We start from the raw sequence: 23,871 nt of genomic DNA, 5'->3' as shown, positions 1-23,871 counted from the left end.
TATACATATATATATATATATATATATATATATATATATATATATATATCTCAAAAATCCATCTCTTAAAATTAAAAAATAGTATATGAATATATTTTAATTAAAAAGTTAAAATATGTGTATACATACATACATGTTTTTAATTTTAAGAGATGAGGTCTCACTATGTAGCCCAGGCTGGTCTTAAACTCCTGGACTGAAGTGATCCTTCTGCTTCAGTCCCCAAGTAGCTGGGACACAGGTGCGTGCCACCATACCTGACATATAATTAATGACACTGCTGACTGAACCAACTTCCCTATGACTTCCAGTGGCACTGTACTTTTTGGGTTCTGTTCTTGCCTCTTTGACAGTTCCTTCTGAACAAATCATCCTCTGCTGGTCTGTAACATTTTGCTGATTTCCAGTGTGTTGCCCTTGACTCACTGTCTCACCACATACTTTCCCTCTCATCTTCTATAGTTATATGTTGCTAACTCCCTAGTTTTTAGGATAGGGCCAGGCTGACCTGCCCTTGGTGGTCATATTAGTACATCAAAGTCAACATGATTAAAAATAAACTCCCGAGTAAACTTCTCTTATATTTTCTATTTAATTAGCAAAGAGAGACCTGGGGTTCATATTAAATTCCCCAATTTTCTGATGTCTGATGCACAATCACTATATCTAACAATTTTTACTCAGATATTTCTCAATTTTTTACTGCTTTTCATTTCAATTCCATTAAGCCCTGCCCTTTACATGGTATCCCTGACTGCAGGTGACCTTTCTTCAAATCCGCTCTCTCTACAGCTACAAAATTGCATTTCAAATGCAAGTCTGACTATGTCACTACTCTTCTGTTTAAAACTTCCCTATTCCTTCAAGGATGAAGTCCAAGCTCCTTAGCTAAAGCACACACTGCTTTGGATTCATCTCTTAGGACTCCCTGCTAGGACTTTAAATCATGGCAAAGTCAACATCTGGAGTCCTGTGAATACTCTGTGCATTTTCTTTCTTCTCTCATTTTACTTATGTATCTCTTCTCTACCTGGATTGCTACTGACCTCATGCAGGGTGCTACTTCTCTAGAAAGCTTTCTGTAAATATTCTCTACCTTCCTCAACTCCAAGCACAACAAAGCCTAATAACAAAGACTACATCCTTTAAACTGTATTATTCTTTGCAGGATAATATACTTTAAAATTTGGGTAATTTCTGATTAATAGCTTATCATAGGTTTAAATCTTTTATGGGGATTAAAGGTATACCTGGGGGGTAGAGTGCTTCCCTAGGTTCAATCTCAACACAATAACCCCCCCCCCACACACACACACACTTTAATTTCCTCTCCTTATTTTACCCAATTAAACTCAACACTGCATTCTGACAATTCTGCATTAAGGACCTTCTCTTGCTTGTTGTACCTTGTACTCACTGTATGTGTTGTCCACTTGTTCACCTGCTAGACCTACTACTAAGGTTGTAGAGAGCAAGAATCACCAATAATTTTTTAAAAATACACAGTCTCATCAAGTGTGGTGATGTTCACCTGTAATTACAGCAACTTGGGAGGCTGAGGCAGGAGGATTACAAATTTGAGATTGGCCTCTGCAATATAGTGAAACCCTATCTTAAAATAAAATGTGAAAAGGTCTGGGGATGCAGTTCAACAGCAGAGCACCCTAGGGTTCAATCCCTAATACCACAAAAAAAAAATATAAAACTAAGCCAAACCAAAATTATGAACACTGAATCTCTTAGTAATCAAATGAGCCAAGATTTAAGAGAAAGAACTTTGGTATAAAGGACCTAGAATCTACTTAGTTCTTAGGCTTGTGGTCTAAATCAGAATTGACATTGTGTGGGAATTCTTTTGAGGGTAAATTAGATAGAGAACACTTCGTTACAAGAAGTCCCTTTCTATTTAGATAGCTTTCAGACATAGCTGATGAAACTACATCCTAACAAGTGACATTTTTTAGCTGCAGAGTACAGAGAGAGGAGCAGTTTCAGCTACCAGGGCACCATCAATAGATCCTTAGTTGAAAAAAATGACAAGAAAAAACTTGCTACTTAAAGACTTGGGGACTGCTTAATAGCAAGAATATACGAAATATATATATATATATATAAATATATATATATATATATTATATATATATAAATATATATATATATTATATATATATAAATATATATATATATATATATATATAGAGAGAGAGAGAGAGAGAGAGAGACTGTCTGGGGGCGGAGGGTGTTCATCATCGCAGACCTAAAACTCTGCTGTGCACTGGTTATTTGGTATGTGAATGTGTGCAGGAGGTGAGTCTGCAAAAATTCAAAAGCACAGAAAATATTAGCTGCCTCTGTACACTGGGAGGTAGAGGTTAAAGAGGAATTTTTTTTAAATCTTAGAAATTAAGTTAAGCGTGCTTCACGGACTAGGAGAGGGGCTGGGAAAAGATCTAGACAGGAAAGAAAAACATTAATGATAAATAAATAGAACACAAATCAGAAAGGAGAAATTCTTCTAAAATTGGGCATTTTACAGAAATAGGATGAAATCTGTTAAAAAGAAAACAACAAAAAACACAAATCTTAGCTACTAATCTTAGGTTAATAGCAAATGACCCCATCTACTCTTAACCTCAAAGTCTGACCTCTTGACCCACAGCCAGTGGCCCTTTTCAGAAACATATTGCCACCAGAGTAAATAAAAAGAGAACATAACGTGCTGAAATTGTTACCGCATTACTGCTAATGACAAGTGACACACACTTCATACTGCCAATGAGCAAAATCATCAATAAATAACCGTAAACATGTTTGCCAATAATTATAGCTTCCTGTCCTGTTTTTAAATTCTATTAATTTATTATGGAGGGAAGAAGGAAAAATTATTCTTTTCAGTGCTAACTAGTTAAAGAAGAAAAATTTCAAAGTATGAACTATGAAACCAAGGGGAAAACAACCAGGGTAACTGTGCTGGTGATCTGTGATTCACATTCAGGCCCTCTTTTATCAGTTCGGTCTATAATAAAAGACAAATGATAAGAGTTTCACAGAAATACCAGAAAGCTAGCAGAGAACACATGTCACAGACGTAAAGTTCAGAGATAGGAGACTCTACAGACTGACATTCAGAGCATTCTGAGTGAGTTCTTAAGATCTCTTAGCGGAGGGTCTATCGTGATGTTCCTGATAACATTAAAAACAACTTAGAGTTGGTTTGTGTTGGCCAGTTGACTCTCTAAAAGTTAACATGTAGAAATTGAAAGCATTTCAATATTTTTGAAAGTTTAAGTAAATAAGACTTGCCCTACCCCACCCCCAATGTATACTGATACAACATTTCTGGAAAAATATTCAAATGAACAAACAAAACAACTTGTAAGCATATCTATGACCAGATTTAGACAGCAGGAAAAAACATTCAAGTATGGAAAGCGATGAATTACAAACAGAAAGTAGGTTCTGAGTGAAGCAGTATAAACCTGTGTGTGTATGTGAGTGAAAATATAGGCAAAAATATAGGGACAGGTAACTAATTTTAATAAAACCAACCTGACATTCTATTTTATAGAATGTGCATGAATCCATAAATAAGCTACAATACAATAAGTAATTTAACGCACTCAAAAAAAGGACACTGTATTTTTTCAAAGAGCAGACGATTAAACAGAAAAATAAAACACATATTTCACCTTCTATCCTGATCTTAACACCTCTCCCCAAGGAACACTATTTAGTACACATTCAGATAAAAGCAAATTGCTCATATACAGTTGTGAATTGTGCATTTTCTTATAATTTTGTTTTTTGAACTTGAAGTCGAAATGAAAAGTAAAGGTTTTTTTGTTTTTGTTTTTTTTTTGCACAAAGTTATCATCTGTGGCCAAACAAGCACGTACAAAATAAACTATCCATAATTCTCAGAGATAATATTAAATTATATTTAACTGTAAAAGGTGACAAATTTTTCACTCAAATTTCTGCTTTTACAAAATGTTTTCTGTGCTAAAGTTGCTCAAGAGTAAAAGATACTTTGACATGCTTTTAATTGATTCGTTTTACACTCGGAGGGAGGATAACAGTGATTTGTGAAAGGATTTTTTTTCTGTCTTGCACACATCTCTCATTTGTCCATCTTAATTCAATTAAAGGAAATAAGGACAGTTTGACCGATGAATGAACCATATTTTAACCGAGGACACTTCTATTTAAACTGGAGTGTATCAACCACTGTAATTGTCAGTCAGTTACTTCCGATCTCTAACTTTTGTTTTGAAAGGTCACAGCATGGTCATGAAAAGAAGAACATAGTAGAATATGGATAAGAAGTCTTTAAACCATTAGCCCATTAGCAATTCGCAGAAAGAAAAATTTTAATTATTATTACCTTGTATGGAGATAGCCTTTCCCAATACTAGATTTTGCTGAGCTAAAGACCCACTGATTCAAATAAATACAACTTTTATTATTTTTAAGTTGAAAAATTAGGCACTAGTTTTATGCAGGGCCTTGGAGTTTATGTCACTGTTGTTTTACTTACCTTTATAATGGCCTTAATTTACCTTCATTTAAACCTCCTTCCCCCTATTTTGTTTTGTTTTTTTCACAGAGCCTTGCTAAGCTGCTGAGGCTGGCCTAGAGCTTGTGATCTTCCTGCCTCAGCCTCCTGAGGCACTGGGCTTAAGATACAGAATATCTCTCACTCCAAAAACTCCCCTTACATCTCTGTTAAGTTAATCCCTTTCTCCCAACTCTTGGTCTTTGGCAATCACTGATCTGCACTGCATCTCTATAGTTTTGTTTTTTCTGGAATGTCACATGAGCGAAATCATACATTTTATATTCTTCCATTGTACATCTTTTTCTCAAATGTCCACTTTTTAATCGAGCTGTCTTCTCATTATTGAATTATTAGAGTTCTTTCCATATTTTGTGTATGATTTCTTTGTATGTGTGAGTATAATTTCTTGATTAATACAGTGACCATGAAAAGTGAATTAGTGAAGACAAATTAGAAGATGGAAAGCTCTACCTTGCTCTTGGATAGGCAGAATTAATATTATCAAAATGACCATACTTCCAAAAGCACTATACAGATTTAATGCAATTCTGATCAAAATTCCAAAGACATTCCTCATAGAAATAGAAAAAGTAATCATAGAATTCATCTGGAAAAATAAAAGACCCAGAATAGCTAAAGCAATCCTTAGCAGGAAGAGTGAAGCAGATGGCATCACTATATCAGACCTTAAACTATACTACAGAGCAACAGTAACAAAAGCAGCATGGTACTGACACTCAAACAGACTGGTAGACCAATGGTACAGAGTAGAGGACACAGAAACTAACCCACAAAACTACAATTATCTTATATTAAACAAAGGGCCAAGAACATGCATTGGAGAAAAGATAGCCTCTTCAAAAAATGGTGCTGGGAAAACTCGAAATCCATATGCAACAAAATGAAATTAAACCCCTATCTCTCACCATGCACAAAACTCAACTCAAAATGGATCAAGGATTTAAGAATACAACCAGAGACCTTGTGTCTAATAGTAGACAAAGTAGGCCCTAATCTCCATCATGTGGGATTAGGCCACAGCTTCCTTAATAAGACTCCGGTGGTGCAAGAATTAAAATCAAGAATCAATAAATGGGATGGACTCAAACTAAAAAGTTTCTTCTCAGCAAAAGAAACAATCTGTGAGGTGAATAGAGAGCCTACATCTTGGGAGTAAATCTTTACCCCTTACACATCAGATAGAAATTTTCTATGATAAAAGTGAGTTAGGTTCCTCCAAGACTTGGGTCACAACATTTTTGTCAACTAAAATGCTATTTACAGGGATGGGTTTGTGGCTCAGTGGTAGAGCACTCACCTGGCATGTGTGGGGCCCAGGGTTCGATCCTCAGCACCACATCAAAATAGATAAAGTATTGTGTCCAACTATAACTAAAAATAAAACATTTTTTTTTTAAATGCCATTTACATTATACAGGTTCATTTGCCAATGTCTTAGCAGCACTGGTCACAAGCCAGTCTCAACAGTGTTGAAAATTGCTCTTCAAAATAATCTTTTCCTGTATAACTCTTAGCTGATATTTTAAAAATTCTTTTGCATTTGCAAAACCCCTTGCTTGCAAATTTAACATTTTTCACACCACATTTTGAAGCATTCAAGACAGACAGCACTAGGTGGGAAGGGTCTACCATTTCCTGACCTTGGGTGATTTGACTAAATTAGCCTTTCCACAATGTTGTCCACTCTACTTTTTTTTTTTTAATCGGTTGTCATCTTTTGAATCTAAATTTAGTGGCTTTTCTATCTTTTCCAAAGCTTCATCAAGTACTATATATATTCCCCTAATGTTTTCTCAAGCATCCCCCTGTACAAAATGGCCAATTTTCCTTTTCTGGATATTGTGAATTCATTAGGGAAAAAACAAAAATGGAAGAAGCCAATTGACTGAGCATCAAATCTTCTCTTCTTCCTTCTTCACAACTCCCTCTATCCTTTTTTTTTTAACCTTCTACAAATTCCTAACTATGCTTCTTTTCCCCCCTCAAGGAATCTTTTTTTTTTTTTTAATATTTATTTTTTAGTTTTCGGCGGACACAACATCTTTGTTTTGTATATGGTGCTGAGGATCGAACCCGGGCCACACGCATGCCAGGCGATCGCGCTACCGCTTGAGCCACATCCCCAGCCCATCAAGGAATCTTTTTAAGATGGTAGGTGTGCAGTCTGCAACCACAGTGGGTCCCCTTTCACTCAGCACATAATATAAATTAAGCAATCAGTATCGAAGGTCAGCGATCAGACTGTCTTTACTGAATTCATCCTGAAACTGCCCACTTTATAATCATTTGGCAACTCAGAAAGAAACAACAATTTGCAGATTTTGTTTCAAAAGACAAAAGAAATTACTTCAGACCAGCAAAAGGAAATGATTGGAATATTCAAGCTCTTTGATTGCTTAAGTATGCAAAAGATTGTTTCTGGGTATATTGATCCAGACATAGTTGAGCAATGGCTCAAAGATCGTATTACCCACAGCAATGAGCAACTGCTTAGTTCTCTGAGTGCTTGTCAGAATTATCTCATGGCAACTGTGTAGTTTACTCTGATCTGCTTAGAATCCTATAGGTGACTACAACCAGTGGGATCCGAGAGTTTCAGGCCTTACCACAAAAGCACAGGATCAGGCAAGGATCTAATAGCATCTTGTCCCTCGACAGTTATGTGAATTAATGACATAAAAATTTTAATCAAATTGCCCTTATATACCTGGGACTATTCCAACTGCTAGGAATGCAATGACAGGGAAGATACTGTCCTCACAGAGCTTATATTCCATCCTTAGGCTCTACCTGGTCATCTTTATTCCCTATCATTCCCAGTGCTAGGTGGCTAAGATAACTTGATTCTAGCGTGAATCACAAAGCTTAGTGCAGATAACACCAATGCCACCTCTAAGGTCTGCCCCACAGCTTTCTGTTCTATGGCACAGGCACACAGCATGGGATGATGCTCTCTGTAGAGGCAGCAAGCTCTAGCCATTCCGTGCTATCAAGGCCATCACTTGCTCTCAGCCCTGAGTTGTTTCCTCATATTTGAAAGATAGACCTGTTCTTTAGCAGACCTGACAATTAAATCTGTAACACCCTGGGGGTAAGGGAGAACTTGCCCTGTTTCTCTCACATCCTCTGACTGCATGGAGTCAAAATTTAAGCCACATTATTTCTACCTTCTGGCTTCCAGTTTAACATATATTGGCTAAGTATTTGTTTATTACAGCTTGTTGGCTAAATAGTTTAATCCCTTATCCATAGCCATAATCATTTTCTGTCTTTGTTTATCTTCCAAGATTTTTAAAACGAAATAATACATCATCTTCTCAGACTCCTCATTAGAAAGAGAAAAGGAATATTGGAAAGCTCTTGGGATTAATATAAAAATGTACAAGGGCTTCTCTGAGCTTTTAATCGGTGCTTCACAACAAGTCCCCTACACTAATGATTTAATGATGTTTGGCAAAACAGGGAGCACTCAATCTGATCTCAGACTCCAGAATATCTCAATGCTGAGAATTAATTACATGGCAAATCTGTGAATGTGTCTCAAAAAAAAAAAAAAAAAAAAAAATCCCAGCCTGTATTTTTATGAAATATCACAGAGAATACAAAGCACTCTCCATGTAATTGAGATCCTGCTTAATGTGTAAAACCATGTCCTTCCACATGATGATGCCACTAGGCGAGAGACAAGGTGGGCTTAAAAAAAAAAGACAGTGACATCTCACCTACAGTTTTCTAGTAAGAACAGACATCCCCTCCTGCCCGGTGGAGCCCCTGAGGTTATTCTTGTGTTAATGACAACACACAGCACACAAATCCAGTCTTTCTGCTTTTCTTTCTTGTAGAATGATTTCCCTAAAGCCAATGATGGGCACAATGCCACTAATACTGCCATAAGCCCCCACAGTGCTTGAAGGGAGAGACAAGAGAGGGTCAGGAGGTAATCAAGCTTACAGATTAAGCCCCACTAAAGCTACAAGATGAGCACAGCTCTTGGTGTTTATTAACTCTTCTAGCACTGAACGCTCCTCCCCCAAACTCAAGGCACAAAACACAGAGGAGTTTTCATCAATGGACCTCAAAAGTTGCCCTGCTTTATCTTTAAGCTTCTAAGAACAGCATCTCCACCAGGACTTCTTTTTGGTGTCTGCCACAGTCAGCAAACAGTTCCTCCTTTTCCACATAACTTTAAAATTACCCACCCTTGCAGACAATGAAAATTTTCCAGCCCTACACTGACATCCATAAGGGCAGAGCATTGTAAGCACTACATCTCTATATTCCAGATTCTGAGACAGTAAGATTTAGGAAGAGGAGTGACACAATAAAAATTTAAGGGCAAAGAAAAACTAGTTTGATTAAAATTCAATACCTGTCTCTTGCAGAACCTTTTCTACTAATTTACCTGGGTAGAGGTTTTGGAAGGATTGATTTTTTTTTTTTTAAATAAAGCATGCTAATGTTTGGCTGACTGGCCCAATTTACCTAGAAATGGCGCTCAGTCATGTGGTGCATTAAACCAAATCCAATAACTCCTTACTGCCTCTTGAAATCCCCAAGCCCAGAAAAACAATCAGATCATTTTAAAAAATGTAACATCTATAGAACTTCTGTAATAAGCTCATGTTTATTAACTGTTCAAACTTCCAGCATCTTCATGTAGGGGATGCAAGCTTCATCTACTATTTCCATTTTTTAACAACTTCGAAGAGTTACACTCAGGTTGTTAAATTTGAGGATACTAATTTCTAAAGGATATTTATTTGATTTTAAGCCTCAAAAAATATTCCACTTCTATTTGATAAATTATATTCCTTTATTGCACAACTAACTAAAAAATTATGTAAACTACCCAGATGAACAAAAACAATTTTGTATTGTAATAAATTTGTATTGTAACATTGTTAAATGAATTAGATAATGAATTAGATAACAATGACTACAGCTTCCCAATCATAGCTTGAGACAGATAAATCTGTACTTTATTGATAGCAGGAGCAGATAGTCCTAATCACTAAACGCCAGCACAGTCTGGTTTCTGTAGGATAATGACCCATCTCTACATTCATAACAACAATCCCATTCATCATAATTCACATTAAAAAAAAGAAGAAGAAGAAGAACTCTAGTCAAGCTAATGGGGGAAATGTGTGAAAAGTGATTGGATGGGTAAAACTCTGTATGCAGCTGGAGGGTCCTAATTGATTACATTGTGCTGCGACTAAGCCTTCTGCCTTGTACATCAGATCTTTATCTAACTGCATTTCAATTGATTTTCACTGATAGTCTTCTTTTTTATGTCTCAAGCTTAAAGTACTAAACCAATAAAAGGATAAAAGACTTTGTAATACAGATTTCAAAATAAAACGTCCAAGCAAAACTTCCATAGAATGAAATAGCAGATTGGGTATGAATAGCCCACCAAAGCAGAACCTATGAATTTGGGAAAGTAAATTTAAATAAAATAATAATAAAATTAAGATTTAAGCCTGCATTTGAAGAGTCCAAAGCAAAATACCAACCCAAACATTCAAAGATACATGTCTAATATTCACTTTATGATAGAATGTAGATAAGAGATTACCCTTTTAGCAGCTATAATACATGCTTTTATGTAATGTACCCATTACAAAAATATTTTTCCAATGTGCAGCTTCCATTAATATTTTCTCCCAGTGAACCCTGTTAGGGCTGGAGGCGTGTACTATTGGTTTAGTCCATAATCAAAATTCTATGGATTTATTTCTCTCATTAAACAGCTATGGGTTTGGAAACAAGTCAGGTACAATGACTACACACTATTTAACTTCCAGTTAAAAGAAATACTAGATTAATTGGTACAATAAGCCCCAAATCCCAAAATAGCATTGCTGAACAGAATTTAGAATGAAAGTATAAGTCACCAATCTTGAAAAATCTAACAATATGACTAATAAATGTATATTTTAAGTGTATAATTTACAAGTCCTGACATATGTATACACCCCTTACCAAAATCAAGATTATGAACATAACCAAGACAGGCAAGGCAGCCTCCTTTGTAATCCATCTCATTTCTTGCACTATCTCCATATCCAGGACACTAGCATTCCTTTCTATTACCCAGATTAGTTAGCATCCTCCAGCATGGTATATATATATTCAACCACACAGCATGTATTCATGTGATCTGGCCCCTTCATTATTTGAGATGCACTCATATTATTTATCAAAACACATTCCTTTTTATTACTGAGTAGTATTTCATTTTATGGATAAATATCAATTTATCCATTTATATGGATAAATATCAATTACCCAATATGTGCTTATAGACATTTAGTTGCTTCCAGTTCCTGGCTACTACTAATACAGTTTTTGCTTCTCTTGGTTAAATACTTACAAGTGTAATGGCTGGGTGCATGGTTAAAGTTTTAAGAAATTGTTAGGGCTGGAGGCGTGGAGGAGTAGCACATGATTAATGTGCACAAAGAAAGCCCTTGGTTCAATGCAAAGAAGGAATGGTCAGACTGTTTTCCAAAATGTTTGTATGACTTAATATTTCCAACAATAACGTATGAGGGTTCTAGTTGCATTCTGTCCTTGATATGGATGAAAACTGATAGTATTTTTTTATTTTAGAGAACTTAATAAGTCTGTAGCGGCATATAACGTTGGTTTTAATTTGCAATTTTGTGTGTGCTTCTTTATCATCTGCATTTTTTTAGTGAAATCTGTTCAAATTATTTGCTCACATTTTACAATAAAAAATGAAAATGTCATTACATTTATTACACAACTTCCAAACTATCAGAAAATAATCAGTCACTAACACAGGGGGAAGGAACTTTGGATTTTTATGGGTTGGGTTATTATTGTGGGGGAGGGGCATACCGGGGACTGAACTCAGGGGCGATAGACCACTGAGCCACATCCCCAACCCTGTTTTGTATTTTATTTAGAGACAGGGTTTCACTGAGTTGCTTAGCACCTTGCTGTTGCTGAGGCTGGCTTTGAACTTGTAATCCTCCTGCCTCAGCCTCCTGAGCTGCTGGGATTATAGGCATGTGCCACTGTGCCCGGCTAGGGTTGGGATTTTTGTTCTGAACTTTTGTCAAGAGGAAATAAAACTAAAAATTGTGTCACTGAGTAAAAACAAAACAAAATTAGGGATAAAAATTCTCTGGATAAAGAGTTTTTCTAATATTATATTTTTTTTCCTTAAACTAATGACCTTACTTGTTTTTTTTTTCCAAACTTTAAACCTTCCAAATTATTACTACTGTTATACAGGTTGAGATGATTGTTTTCTTATTATTGAGTTTTGAGCTTTTATACATTCATATATTTGGACATAAAGTCCTTTATCAGATATGTGATTGAAAATATTTTCTTCCACTGTGTGGCTTGCATTAATATTTCTCCCAGTGAACCCTGGTATACTGTTGGTAGAAATGTAAATTAGTATAATCATTATTGAAAACAGTATTGAAGTACCTCCGTAAAAATAAAAATAAAACTCCCACATAATCCAGTTGTTTTGAAATGATTCCAAATACTTACATGATTTGCTACCTGAGTGATACAAAATTTTGCTATATAAGAAGATGGAATATAATGCTCCTCCATAAGAGAATGCTAAATCATGCCTTATCAGACCGCACAGGTGAGTTATTGGCCTTACCCACTAGCTTTCAAAACACATATAAATCCAAGATTTTGACAAGACACAATGAGAGCTTAGGCTGTAGCAGGGCTGTTCTATAAAACTTTGAGCTATTCTCCAAACCATCAAGGGACCTTGCATGTTGAGGATCTATACTAGGATGATCAAACTCTCTCCCAAGAACGTCTCCTAGAAAGGTACACCTTGAACTTCAAGTACATTTTACAACCATGAGGCCTGTTTCCATCCTAATTAATCAAGCTCACAGAAGCAGAGAGAAGAATGGTAGTTAGCAACATTTGAGGGGTAAGGAGAGATGTTGATCAGAGGGAACAAAGTTTCAGTTGAACAGGGGGAATAAATTTCTTGAGATCTAATGCACAGTGTGGTGATTTATAGTTAATAAAGTACTATATGTTTCAAAATATTTCAATTTATTGCTAATAAATTTCAAATGTTCTCATCATAAACAAAGAACAATGTTCACCAAAAATACAATTTCTATTTCCCAACTTTAAATAAAGCAAAGAAATTTTTTCTGGGTATGTAACATTCCATTACAGTTATGAATAATTAAAAAAAATTTATGTTCTGAATTTTGATGAAGTCTGATTTGTCTTTAATTGTTGTTGTTGTTCCAGTGTTGGGGATCGAACCCAGAGCTTTGTGCCTGATAAGCAAACACTCTATGATTGATATATATCTTCAGCTCCAATTTATCTTTTTTAAAAATGAATCATATTATTGGTACTAAAACTAAGAAATAAAGATTTTAGTGTTTTTTCCTCTATTCTGTTTTTATTTAAATCATTTCTAATTTGACCATTATTCCTTTTTGGTTTTGTTTTTAATGTGGTACTAGAGTTTGAACTCAGGATCTCATGCAACCTAATCATGTTCTCTACCATTGAGCTCATCCCCAGCTCCATATTCTGGTTTTTTTAACATATAATTTGAGATCACTGAATTGAGATTTTTTTCCTACCAGAGATATCTAGTGCTATAAGTTTTCCTCTAAGTACTAATTTAGTGCAGCCCATAAATTTTGACAGACTCTGTCTTAACTTGCATTCAGATTTTAAAAAGTTTCTAATTTCTTCTTTTACTTCATTTAAAAAAAAATTTCTGGAGAACTTAACCCAAAGACACTTTTACCACTGAGCTACATCATCATACCTTTTTTTGAGGCAAAGGCAAGGTCTCATTAAGTTGCTTAGTAACTTGATAAGTTGCTGAGGCTGGCCTGGAACTTGTGATCCTCCTGCCTCAGCTTCCCCAGCCACAGGCGTGCCACCATCCCTGGCTTCTTTTACTTCTTGAATAATCCATGAAGTATTAGTTACCAAACACTTGATAATTTATTCAAATATCCAATAGTTACTTATTTCTGTTTTAATTTCATTGTGATCAGAGAACACTTTGTATTATTTAAATTCTTTAACTTTTGCAGATGGATTATTGTAGAAAATAGCTTGCATAGGGGTTGTAGCTAAGTGGTAGAGCTTTTGCCTAGCATGAGTGATGCACTGGGTTTGATTCACAGTACTACATAAATAAATAAAATAAAGGTTCATCTACAATTTAAAAAAATTGAAAGAAAAGAAAATTGCTTGCATGCTCTTGAAAAGAAGGTGGTTCAGGTGTTGGTAGTAAAGTTCATTGCTAAAAGTTAATTAGATTAGGTTGGTTATTACAGACATTCAAATATTCTTTCTGCTTGATGAACTTCTTCTATTCCTCCATTAATATTGAGAAAGAGGTGAAATCTTCAAGTATAACTCTACATTTATCTAGTTCTATGTATAGTTCTATCAGTTTCTTATTTTTGAAACAATATAATCAGAGACATGAAACAATTAGAATTGAAAAGTTGTGTTCATAAACAACTTTTATAATTATGAGATGTTCCATTATTATGTGATAAAATCCCTGTTCCCCAAGTCTACTCTGTCTTTAAAAATAGCCATTCCTGCACTTATTTTATTTTTATTGGTTCTTTATTTAGTCATATAAGATGGTATATCAGTTTTGACATAATTCATTTCTTCATTTTTAAAATGAATGTTAGCATGGTATATCATTATTCCTATCCTTGTACTTTTATCCTATTTTTATCTTTTTGTTTAAGCAGGTTTCTTGTAGGAAACCTATAATTGGATTTTACCATTTAAAAAAAAATTGTGTAGTTGTAGATGGACAGCATGCCTTTATTTTATTTGTTTATTTTTATGTGGTGCTGAGGATCGAACCCAGTGCCTCACACATGCTAGGTGAGTGCTCTACCACTGAGCTACAGTCCCAGCCCTGGATTTACCATTTTTATCCAATTTGATACTTTCTGTATTTTACTTGGGCACTTAGATCACTTAAATCTTCCCTTAGAGAGCATTATAACACTTCATTTGTAGTGTAGCAATCATACAACATTTTTTCTTCATCATTGGTTAAAAGCAATTTAATGATGATGATATGTTTTGGATCTTTCTTTTAAATAATGTTAGGTAGAACTGGAGCAGTTTAGTCTAGGAGAAATTTTGCCCCTCTGTTAAGTCAAATAATTTTCTATCTATTTGCCTATAAATTATGACATTTTCCCATTCTGGCAGAAATTATGCCTAGCCTGTGTGAGTTCCAATAAATATTTCCTCCAATCTTTCTAAATGGTGCTTTCCTGGACCTTGGGCAATTTCCCATGTTCTGATCAGTGCTCTGAAGGCTTGTAGGATCCCCTTTGTGCAGATAAACGTTTATGGTTGTTCTCTTTCTCTCTCCCCCACTCTCTCTGCAGCTCTTTCCTCTTGCTCATTCTGACCTATGAACTCTTGTCCCTTGGGGACCCCAGCTTCATTTTTTGCCCATTCAGGGAGATTTCTTTACTCCACTCAGATTTCCCCTCCCTATGTATTGACAATGAGTGGGGACAACTGTAGGGTTCACTTCACTTTTTCCCCAAGTTCTAGGGATCACTGTCTTTAATGGCTTGATACCCAATATGTTGAAAATCATTTTGTCACATAATTGTCCAGTTTATTTATTTCAGATGGAAGGGGAAATCTGGTACCTGCATTTACTGAAGACTTTGCAAAATCCTATTCATGGCACACTCGATTAATGCTTAGAAAATGAATGTTAACTAATTCACTTTTAGAAAAATCAACTAATGGAAATTAGAAGGAGCAAAATTAAAAATGGCCCAATACCCATAATCTTGGCTTCAAGAAAAACCTCATATATCTTATCACCAGCACGAGCAATTCGAATGGTCTTTAACATGTTTAACAAATTTAAAAGTACATTGATTTTTCAGTTTTTGTGTTTGTTTATGAAGGCTGGCATGGAAAGTGTCTAAAGTACACTGAAGAATTCATAAGCAACGGAATCCAAACACATAGTACAGTTAGGTTATCCATCTTCAAAATCCCAAACCAAGTTATTATCTCTCTCTGTATAAAGGACCTAACATATAGATGTTATCTTTATCCCAGTTTTTTAAAACTGTTAAGCTTAAAATGATCTGTCATATTTTCTCAAGAGAAATACTTCATTTTTAAAATGATTTCTACTTATTTCTTTTTGTGGTGCTGGGCAAGATAGGCAAGAGCTCTACCACTGAGCTACATTCCCAGCCCAAGTGAAATCCTTTAAAAATCATTTAAAAGTAGGCTTAATAGTAATTTATAGTCAAAGTAATTCACAATGCTTTTTAAGCACAGGAACAAAAATAGGTATTAGATTGTTGAGAAAACATATTTCTTGATGGTGTGATCTCAATAATTACTATGAAATACATTCCAGTTTCAAATGATGTGTTAGTTGAAAGCACAATGGCAATATAACTCTTCACTATAGGTTAGTTTAGGAATACATGCCTGTCTTAGCTAAGCATGGGGGAGTGTATTTATCCACACTCAATACCTTGAGAGGTGAGATTTTTTCCATGTAGGCATCAGAAAACTAGGCAACGTGGCCAGAAATCAGTTAATGCTACTCTTGCACTTTTAGCATCCAACATTACTCTTGGACATGACTGAAGGGAACGTAAGTCATTCTACAACCATACTATACTGTAATTGTAATATAAGGTTTGAGCAGTCACATTTACAATGACTATAGGTCCTCAGAAGTTAATGAACTGAGACTGACCTTGATCACTGGCTCAGGTCCTGCAGCACAGGGCGGTACCTGCTCCCTCTCCCACATTTGCCAACCTTTGCTACAAGAGTAATCAATTTGCTGTCTTGATCTCTCAAGCATATCATACATTTTTTGATCTACCATTAAGCCTCAAACTTGTGGCCTAATTAAATTTCTGAAGAAAAAAACACTCTGGAATTCTAGACTTTGGCAGGAAGGAAAACTAGGGATAAATATTTGAAAAAGTGAGAAAATTAAGAGCTACCCTCCATGCGTTCAAAGTTGCTGCTAAAAAGAAATTAAGTTTCGTTTGACTGCATTTTTATTTTTTAACACAAAATGGTATCAACCCATCTCACAGTGTGGCAATTAAATGACAAATACAGATGTAGGAGAAAGGAGAAAAGGCTCAAGAGAGAAGACAGGGCCACATGGTGGGTGTGAATGGATATAGAGCTGGTGTCAAAGAATCACCAGAAAGATCTTCCAGAGTGGGGGCATTACAGGGTACAAATTGTGGAAGGGTTAAAATAAAAATAAAAATAAAAAAGCCCTGAGTTAGAGAAAAGAAAACACAGAATGAGAGAGGGAAAAAAAAAGAAAAGCCAGGCCTGACCTCGCAAGTGAAATAAACTAATGTTGAGCTTTGTCAGTGGGTTTTAATTTCATTTGTTTCTAAAGAATGATAAAAGTCAATGAAGAAATAAAATTATTTCTACCATAAGGAGGCAAGCAATGCCACATGACACCAAAGAGAAGGGAAAGTAAACCCACAGCTACAGCCAATAGCAAACAGCAGGGTTAGTAAGGCACATGTCCACATGTCTATAATGGTAAGGAATACACTAGGGGAACAGAGAAGAGACTAGAAAGAGTAAAGGAAAATGAAAACTAGTTGTGAAAATATCAACAAACATTACACAAATCACAGCACTCCCTTTTGCATGGAGTGCCCTTCCGAACACTGCCCCCTTTAAATGTGTCCTTACAGGAAGCCCTTGTCCTCATAAGCATGGGTTTTCCCCCTCCCCTGGGCTCCCACAGCATGATATCATGTTGGGCTCCTCTGTGGCATTTGCTGAAGTATACCTTGAGGTCCGGGTATGTAACTTTAAGCATGCACACTAGCTGTTCCACGTTTTACCTTCTCTTAAGGAAGTAGGACTAGATAAGGACTCTGTGTTTCAATTCTAAGTGTATGATTCTCCCATCTTTGAATGCAAAGTATTTAATATTGGACCATTAATTCTGTAATTAATCACATACTGCCTTGCGGCATTTCTTCATCTTTTAAGTAAGTTGAACACTTGTATGCCTCACCTTTCCCCACCAATGCTCCGTGACTGCAGAAAGGAACACAGTTTTCTCATCCCCCACACTGCTAAGAACACAATAATCAGCCAATAAACATGTACCTAATTCTCAAGATGAATGAATTTATAAGAAAATGCCCAGAGGACTCTAAGCTAACCTTGGTGGGCCCCGAATCTAACTTCCTCTTAACCAGTAGTAGGGAAGTATACCTGTGAGAGAGATATTGGTTACATAAGTTACCTGGTAGGACTAAAATATGATATGAAGGAATTCAACAGCCCTTGCTGTTGATAATCTGCCAAAAGGAGCTCCCAAAAAGGTGTTTTGTTTTGCAAAGACTAAACCAGTCACAATGGGGAAAAACTAATCATGAGGCCCGCTTGCCTTCATTCATCAAGAAACTGAAGGATCAATTGTGTACTTTAGCTATGATCACTATGAGCCCAAGAATTATGCAGTCTCAGGTGGTGGAAAGACAGGGTAGGATTTGCAAAACCTCAGTTTGACACTCAGTTCTATCAGTCAAGATGCTGAAATTACTTAACATCTCTGAGCCTCAGTTTACTCATCTATAAAATAAAAAGTGTTTCCTGCCTTTTCAAGTTCTTCCCAGTATTACTTGCGGTATTGTATGTGAAGAGTTCTCCATAAACTGTGACATGTTAGAAGAATAATTCCTTAAATACCATGTAAATGCCCTCAGAGTGCATGACATTACTGAAATACATGTGGTCAAGTTACATATTGCTGGCACTCCATCATCTTGTAGAGAGTCTCTGGCTGTTTAGGTGAATTTGTTCCAATGCCTTTGGATTCCAAGACTCATTTCTGTTTGGGAGAAAAGTAGTTAAGTATGCTTGGTCCTAATGGGAATTATTTCCAAACATAACAGACCACTGAAAAAATTCCTGGGTGAGGAAAGGGCATAAGAAGAAAAGAAAGCCATATGTAGTGGTGCACCCCTCTAATCCCAACGACTTGGGAGGCTGAGACAGGAGGATAGCAAATTCAAGGCCAGCCTCAGCAACTTAGCATGGCCTGGTCTCAAAAAGGGGGGAGGTCTGAGAATGTAGCTCAGTGGTAAAGCACCCCTGGGTTCCATCCCCAGTACGGGGTCGGGGTGGCAGAGAATGAATGAGAATGATGCATTCTCCCAGGGAGGCCTGCTCAGCACTCTGCTTCTTTGACAGATCTTGCCATGGAGAACCAACTAGGGATCATCACCTTTCAAAGGGAATGCCCATAGTGGGGATGTTTGGTTTAGCTTCCCCATAATAAACCAGGAAGGAAGTCAAACCAGGAAACAACATGTTGGGGGTTAACAGAACATTAACGAAGAGGTATCATATCTATCATATGTGAATACTAACTAATAAGGAACCAGAAAATTATGAAATTGCTTAGTACAAAAACTATACTGAATATATCTTTAATATTAGAAAACAGTTCAACATCTTGTCACTGTGTCAGAATCTCTATACACATATTCCATGCTACTTTTATTGCCCTCTATTAAGGGTTTCACAAATTTCCCAATATTGATGTTTCCCTTTATACCCCCAAAATGTCATACCTTTATAACTGATTTCACTGCCCACAAATCTTTGGCTTATTTGAGTTGCTTTGTTTGTCTGACTCTTGGAAAAATGCAATAGTACCACTTCTAAACCTTATAGTCCAGAAAGGATTCTAGAATGAAGCCTTTAGTCTAAACTAAATAAAGATTCTGGGGCAGCTCTGCATTGGAAAGATATAGGAGTGATGACTTCAAGCCGAAAATAGTGTATTCATTCAGTGTTAAGAGAACAGAAACTATCCCTGAGGGTGGAGAAGAATCAATCTGCTAAATTTTAATGTTAAAAAAGGGTTTTATAAAATACTACTTATCACATGTGCGGTAGCAATTTAGACATATAGTGGGACCAACAACATCTACTCTGGTAAATTGTTCTAGATACTAATATGTTACAACAAAAACCAATTGAATGAATGTGAATAGAATGTCACCTTAATCTTCCCCAAAGTATGACTAACTGTACAGAATTAGGTATAAAACTCAAAGAAGATATGCAAGTATATATGTAATTTTTTAGGAAAAAATTCCAACACCTCCTTGGTTCTCTTGAATGTCCCAAATAATAAGAAAAGGCAAAAACATTAACAATGTCAACAATGCCCTTTTCTTTTTCATCTTCCATTATGAGTGGCTACTCAGGTTCCTGTCTTGGCAAGAGATGTTGCTCCTCCCCAAGGAGGGCATAATGACATGGGATCAGTTTTAGAAAGAGAAATATATCCCTGAGCTGGTTTACTTATTATTTGTGTTTCCAACAACAAAAAGCTGAAAACTGCAAAATGCTATCAGAAGTCTGCTAAAATAAATGCAGAGTCCAAAAAACTCAGTGAACCATAATAAGGGTTACTACTGGGATCATCCTGGTCTTTCTGCTGCACAAGAGACTAAGACATGGAAAAAGGTATTGAGAAACTCTGTCAGGATATTTTCAAATAAAATATGGTATATTTTTACTTTATCTGTATCTACAATGTGAGAAAATTCCTTCCATGGAGGTAAAAGCATCTGAACACATTCAATTTTTGAGAAAAGAAGAAAATCTGGCTGGCAGGAACATGTTTGTAATTCCACTGGTGAGCTTTCCTTCTCCAGAGAAATGGTTCTCTATCTACTTACCTCCTATAGAATCAGAATCATGATGGGGTCTCCCCATCCCATAAGAACCATACATACTCCCTCTGGGAGGAACCATGTCTCCAAATGCATTTCAATCACTATCTAAATTTCCCGGGATATTTTACAATAAAATAGTTTAATTTTTACCTAAGGGTGGGGGTAGCGGTACAGGACCAGGATATTTATATTTCATCTGGGTTAATAAAACCATTCATATGCAGATCAAATTTCATATATTCTATCAACTAAATCTAGAGTTTATAAATGTAAATCAGCTCTATAGTAAGCTGGTTATTGAACGTACGTTTGGGATTTCTTGGTAGAAAGAATAAGTACAGTTATGGCATTAAACATGTGCTTTTTTGCCCTCAGAGAGAGTAATCAAACTGAATTCTACCCATCATAGCATATCAGTGCTGTTGATTTTTGTAGGACCTGAGAAGGCAGTACTGACAGTCTGCCTGCACAAGCTACTAGTTAAATATCTGCTAAGGAGAATGAGTTCAACCAACCAGACAGCTACTCAGGCACCATGAAACTGGATTTGTGGGGGCTGGTGTGTGTGTTGGAGAGGAAGAGTGGCCAAGGATCCTCACCAGCAAGCAGATCCTCACCACCCTCGCCCTCTGTGGCCACTACTTTTCCAGATGGCTTCCTCAACTGTTATGATATTGTTTGAAATAAGGCCAATGTCTACTTTTTCATCCAGAAATGTGTACATTGAGGCAAAAATGAAAAAAAAAAGACACTGATATAATCACATGATCAGTCAAATATTGCTTAAACACAGAGGTGCATTTTGAGCCACTGTTTCTGTCTTTTAAAGAATAAATAGAAAAAAACTACGCTCTGTGGTAATGAAATAAGGACAACTGCTTTAAATTAAATACAATGAGTGGACCTTGTAACACAATCAAAATCCACCCCAGGTCTTTTGTAACCTCCAAATGCAACTATAATTCCCCTTGACCAATATTTGATAAGAAATGTTTAACACTTTTCATGTATTTTCTGTAATTAAACATTTATAACAAAGTGTGGATTTACTTGCCAGCCAAACCAAAATGTTTCATACTGCTCTCAGATCACAACCATTTCTGCTGAAATACAGTATACGAAAAATGAAAAAAAAAAAAAAAACTTTTCCATTTTAATGTGGTTATGAGCTTCCTGCTAGGCAGCAACCTAATTGAGACTTTTGATGTTAACTTTTTTAAAGACCTGCTATCCTTCGTCATCTGCAGAGTATTTTAACTATAGCTCTCTTGCAGTCTTCCCAAAGCTGAAAGAGGAAAGGGGGGGGGATGGGGTGGGAAGAGGAAGGGCACTTTATCAAAGTCAATGGAAATACAAGGTATTAATTATGTTAAATGAAGAAATATGGGCATTTGGTTACTTTTGTCCCTCAGAAATATTTTAATATGTCGCTGCCAGCCAGCTGCCTCTCCCTGACACCCCCTCACCCTCTACTGATGTCAACTGCAGGAACACCTCAAAGCTCCAAATATCGAGGAAAGTACCCACCAGTACGGTCTTCCTCACCAGAAACCCCATTCAAGTTTATAGTTTTAACTGGAGTGATCATAGCATTATCTGCTATAGCCAGTAATGAGGCTAAGACCTTTTTTATATTTAGGAGGCAAGACACAGAAACATTGGTAAGCCCTCAGCCCTTGACAATTAAAAAAGAAAGGAAGGAAGGAAGGAAGGAAGGAAGGAAGGAAGGAAGAGCCCCAGTGAATGGAAAATAAAACTTTTGTCATATTTAGAAAAGAAAACAAATGGTGTACTCAATTGCTCCCAGTCAAAGCAGAGCTGGATCACTCACATGCAGCTGACTTTTAAGCTTTGCTAAGTCTGCCAAGCACGCTGTGCAGGAGCACGGTGACAGAGAGGGAAACAGACTTGTCTGCCATGATGTCCGAATAAGTTTTATTAAAGCAAAGCTTGGAAACTGCATGGTAACCATCAGCAATTGCTTAAGTGGGACATATTCAGTTTGTGACCAGTGCAGGGATTTTTTTCAAGGTCACTGAAAATTTCTAAAAATCTACTCAATATTTTTCTTAAGTTTTTCTGCTCAAGGAATCAGATAATATGCTAAGAAATCAGGTCACTATAACATGCAGGAGTGCAAAACAAAACATACAAACAAAAACATCTTTACATGATAAAAAGAAATTTTTTATCGAATGGTATTTCCCTGTACTTAATCTAAATCTTTGAACCCAGTCGCATATGAAGCTTTTGAATGAATGTATTTATAGATAGTTCTATTTTCAACATATATTTCTATTTATATGAAGGCTAACTACTGCATATTTTCTTCTATTTCAACTGCAGAAAATTAATTTAACTCATGGGCACTAATTTATAAAAGCTGAGCTAATAGAATACATAGGTAAACAGAATTTATCTGTTCTAGGATTGAGTTTTGACAGTTCTTATGGCAGTTTTTTAAAGATAGAAAGTATTCAAAGTGAAATACAAGTAAGCCAGATCTGTCTTGAACATTACATTACATTTCAGGTAGAGAGGAACATCTTTTAGACAAAAATAAAACAAAGAACACACGACTTAAGTGAAAAGACAAAGCGCCTCCTTCTTTAGGCTTCTGAAAAGAAACGATGAAGCCAGGGGCCTCTGCCCTCCTCTGGGGGTGTTCCAACCTAATCTAACTTTGTGCTCCAATACAGTTCTCACCTCCTCATGGATGTTAAAAGTGTACATGACTTCTGTATATATATATATTCCAGAGCTGCCTGTAGTTGCTGTAATCTTGACAACAAAAATGCACAAATAATGGGTCAGTCTTACCAACTAGTTTTAAATTAGTATAAAAGGTTTAGAAACATGTTCACCTGAAATCGCCTCACAATTTAATTCCTCCTTTCACACACTATTTCATAGAAAAAGAAATAGAAATTTTACTTTTGTGGATACTAAGTTTTTGTTAGAGGTAACAACCACCTGCCTGAGGAATTTAAAACTAAACCAAACAGAACATCTCAAAGCTGATACTCGGTACACTTTCTCTGATATCAAACCTTTAATTTCGCAAGTAAGAAGAGATAAACACATTGATTTTCTGTTCCTATGTGTAATTCTTATTGAGTAATCAAAGGCAAAAAAAAAAAAAATCCTAGCTGAGACAGTGAAGACTGAAAACTATAATTCTATTCTTAGACTTTAAAGGAAGAAAATTTACAAAGAGATATTAATTCATCAGTTTGTGTTTGAAATGAGAAAAATGACAGTTATATAAATTTTTATTTGTTTATGTTAAATTGTGTCAAGAAAATATGCAAGCTGACATATGGTATCTCTTTACATACACACAAGAAAATACATTTCTGACAATAATGTGAACTTCATAAAAAATTTCTGTGCTGTTGACATTTTGTATTTCTGTTAGTATTTTTAAAATGTGTAAGACCCTCATTTTAAATAAATATAGTCAGACAAGGCTGGCTTTTCCCTCTGATAACTAAACAGAATTTCTTTATTGGA

General features: G+C 36.0%; 1 protein-coding gene and 1 long non-coding RNA gene across 10 annotated transcripts in view; one reads left to right on the top strand and one right to left on the bottom strand.

Moving 5' to 3' along the window:
- The window catches only part of Bcas3 (BCAS3 microtubule associated cell migration factor), a 575,967-nt gene that overhangs the window by 171,623 nt on the left and 380,473 nt on the right, over positions 1-23,871 (bottom strand). The window lies entirely within an intron of this gene.
- Positions 8,747-9,708, top strand: LOC125612022. Its single transcript, XR_007342278.1, has 3 exons — positions 8,747-8,892; positions 9,602-9,610; positions 9,698-9,708. It is a non-coding gene; the product is annotated as an uncharacterized LOC125612022 (long non-coding RNA).

This window comes from Marmota marmota, unplaced genomic scaffold, assembly GCF_001458135.2.
Source record: "Marmota marmota marmota unplaced genomic scaffold, marMar, whole genome shotgun sequence".
In the NCBI taxonomy this organism is placed as follows: Eukaryota; Metazoa; Chordata; class Mammalia; order Rodentia; family Sciuridae; genus Marmota; species Marmota marmota.
The sequence above is the reverse complement of the archived record's forward strand: the minus strand, read 5'-3'. Positions and strand labels throughout refer to the sequence as shown.